A 3827-nucleotide genomic window follows, 5' to 3' on the forward strand; every position below is an offset into this window, starting at 1 on the left:
TGTCAGCCCACCAGCAAAGAAAGAATGGTTGTAGCTGTGGTTCAGGGCAACATCAGTGAAAGTTTCTGCATTGGGTAAAAACTTTTACACCTCCAGGATAGCAGCAAGCAATGAAGAATATTTGAAAACGTTATTGACACCAGTTACAGAGTGAGCTTTTTAGGAGGCTGAAATTTTCTGGATCAAAGAAAATGTCCCCATGTAAAGATAACCTTAAAGCTCATATTAAAAATGCTAGTTCTATACTGGCTATAGCTGCGAGTCCTATATCTAGACTAGCTACAGCTGCCAGTCCCTCCTTCATGCTAGCTACAGTTGTCCTAAATCTGAAACATACAGCTGAGTAGACATCACAACTACTGACCAAACTTTGGGTCAATACACTTAAAATGTAGCCAAGTCTTGCACCCCAAATCCCACAGACCCGACTGGTTTAGATGCACTGTTAATGACTGTGACACTATCCACCTCTTGGACATTGCACTCAGAGTGACAGTGCTGACTGGCTGATGACCATTCGTGCACCTGTAGACACCTGCTGATAGTCAGGACCCTACATCCTGTAGTCAGCTGCCGTCAGGCCGCTACATCCTGTAGGGACCTGCTGATAGCAACCCCTTCTGAAGCAGCTGTTTGACAATGTAGCGGACAACAAGATGGCGACTGAGAATACAGGGACAGCTTTGAGTACAGACTATTCCTTTGAATGGTGTCAGGTTTCTAAGCTGTCCTTAATTTTACGCCCCCACCCTTATTGCACTTCATCACAGATTGTCATATTTTTAAAAACCACACTTCAGGCATATTTGTGTGCCTGGTGTGTATGGGCATTTAAAATGATTCTTATTTTTAAGTTTAGTTTTAACTTGCATTCACACAGGGAAAAGTGCTTTAGAAATTTATATGAACCTGTAAAAACACTTACAGCACCTTCAGCAGGTGTGCCCAAAATAGAAAATCTATTTCCTTCTTTAAAGTGTGTAGTTCATTTACTCATTAGTGAACATCAATAGCCTTCATCTTGGTTAAGGGCTGAATTTTTTAATAAGGAATGTAACTGCTTCCTTAAACCCTCTTGAATCCTCCTCAGAAACTCAGGCAGCCAGTTCTGGCAAATTGGCCTTGCATAATGTTCAGTATACAGCTACAAAGGAAACGTCAAATTCTATATTTGTTCCTGAAGGTAAGTTTCTGTCATCAATGCAGTTGAGCCTTTGCAGAGAAGATGCTCAATCAAGAATGACTTTAGTTTTTAGAAAGTGTGCAAACAGTCAACTTCAGCGCCTCCTCATGTAGTCTGTGAAGGACCAGATCTCAACAACAAAAAACTCAAAGAATTCTTTTCATTTATAATATGAAGAAAAGCAAGAAACATTAATCAAGAAATGAAAGTACTGATTTCTTTAGTATGCTAATACATTTGCAAGAACTGTATGTTTTGATCCAAAGTGACAGCCTGTTGCATGCTTTGAGTTAATGACTGGAACAAGTGCACGGAAATTAATCTTTATGACCGAAAATAAATAAAGAGTAAATAATAGCAAAAAGATATACTGTTTCGCTCACGATAAGATGAATTGTCTTCTCGGTTTTACGAGTCATAACTTCTTAATCAAAGTTCTATTTTCCTTCCCAGAATTTTTTTTTTCAGGACGGAAATCTGTCCTTCAGAAGAACTCCCATCCATGATTATTAGACTATATTACAAAACATTCAGCATTGTGTGACATTATTGTTTCTTCAGTTCAGCCGATACAGTTCTCATCTTTATTTTTCTTCAGACAAACCGATTCAAACCTGCATTATTACTGTGTCTTGGAGTTGTCTTCTAGTTGGGACCATTCCAGTTCTGTCGCTTGATTAGTTTACATTTATTTTCGTCGATATACTGTATAAAATCACAGTTTTGTTAAGTTTGTGAATCATGACGAAGTTATAGCTATCTAAATTCCTATCTGCTTCTAACATCAATCCATAGGCAGTTCGCCATGTGCCCTGTTAAAATGATCTTTTGTAGGAAAGCATCTAAAGGGGAGAGGGTTTGTTCACTCATAAGTTCACTGTGGAGTGTGACCAGCTCCCCTCCGTCGCCTTGTGTCCGTCTTACAGAGATGATCAAGGGTCGGAGAGAGTATCAGCACACAAAGTATCTGTGTCCAGAGCCATGGACGATTGAAGCTGTGCTGATGGTGATGAAGTCACTGTTGGGGCTCACCCGTGGGTGTGTGACTGTGGGGATCGACGGTGTGTCACCCGGTCATCAGATGCAGGTTCTGTGCCAGGAGGGCTCTCCTGTTCTTTGTTCAGTCATATCCTGTCACGTCCGTTGTCAAACAACGGTTTTCAGGAATGGATGGGAACAAAAGTTTCAGCGATAAAAAGTGAGACGTTTCTATCAGACGTTCAGAAATCACTGACTGACATTACAACGTATTGTTTACGTGACTGCCGTTACAAATTACTATTTACGTCACCGGCGCTTGTAACTATTTACATGACACACGTGCAACTATTCACGTGACTATCAGCTAATCAAGATGTGCTGTCTACACCTATTTACGTGACACGAAGGTAAAAAGAAGTCTGCTCCTGAAGCTCATTCACATGGTGACGTGCTGGAAGAGGTCAAAGTCGCGTTCCCAAGCGCGTGACAAGGTTTTTGAGATCATCGCAATATCGATCAGACATCAAGGAGCTAATGAGCCTCACAGCTCCGGCATGTCGTTAATAATAAAGATAAAAATAGCAACAAACCGGACAAAAGTCTGTCCTCCGTGTGCAGCTTGTGCTTCATCTCCACGAGATAAGAACAGCTTGCGCGTGTCTGTCACAAATGGTTTACTTCCCTTTGAGAAAAAAACCGTCTCTTGCTCTTTATCTTCTTTATTTTTCCTCTTTCTCTTCTATTCAGTTCCCAGTAATCAAGGCCAGTATTTGTGGCCGCAAGCATGGAAGTCTTCTCAGTGGTGGACTCTACAGGTGTTCATAGAAAACTCAGAATCCCTCTCGTCTTCTGCACTAGTCACAGCTGTCCTCAGGAAGCCAACTATGTATGTATCCCCCCCTTGTCTGTACTAGTCACGACCCAGTGATTCAAGTGCTTGGTCACGATCATACACACGACCAGACCTCGTGTTGCAGATGACCGACCTGCAACAGGCATCGTTAGCGTGCAATGCACATTATTGTCGCATTTATAGAAAACAATTGAAGTTGAAAGAAAATGAGTATCTTTACTAGAATTGCGAATCGTGGTCAAACTATTCTCTGTATTTCTCTCCAGGGTCTTAATGGACTGCTAACTTAGGTCACGTGATCCGTCAAGTCTCACTCGGCAAGGGAGCCAGCAACGGACGTTCATTGTGAGGCAAGGTGTGTATAGTGAGGTGTGAGGTGTGAGGTGTGGTCTGTTCGCAAAAGTTTTTCAGAGAACCGGCATAATTACCGTGCCAACATCGGTCAGACCTTTGGGTCTGCTCATGTGTACAAGAGGCTGTAGAAATGCAGCTGACGGTTTGTGCCCCTCCCCGTACAGTATGTGTCCTACGAGTGTGGCCATCGTGTTTCCTACAAAGTCCTTGTTGTTGTGTTTTCTTGCTCTCGATTGCCTGGAGTGGGATGGATACTACTAGACCCCGTCTAATTCCATGTCGTAACAGAAAATTAAAAAAGAAATTCCTGACAGTATGAATCCTACTCTCTCTACATGTAATTGTCGCTATTGTAGTGCCTTTCTTCTATAATAATAAAGTGCTCATGAGTTTCTTTTTCCTTGTTTTTCTTTCTTTTTGTTGTTGTAAGATCGAGGGCTAGATGTGCTTAATACT

The sequence above is a fragment of the Pomacea canaliculata genome, linkage group LG13 (genome assembly GCF_003073045.1).
Source record: "Pomacea canaliculata isolate SZHN2017 linkage group LG13, ASM307304v1, whole genome shotgun sequence".
NCBI lineage: Eukaryota > Metazoa > Mollusca > Gastropoda > Architaenioglossa > Ampullariidae > Pomacea > Pomacea canaliculata.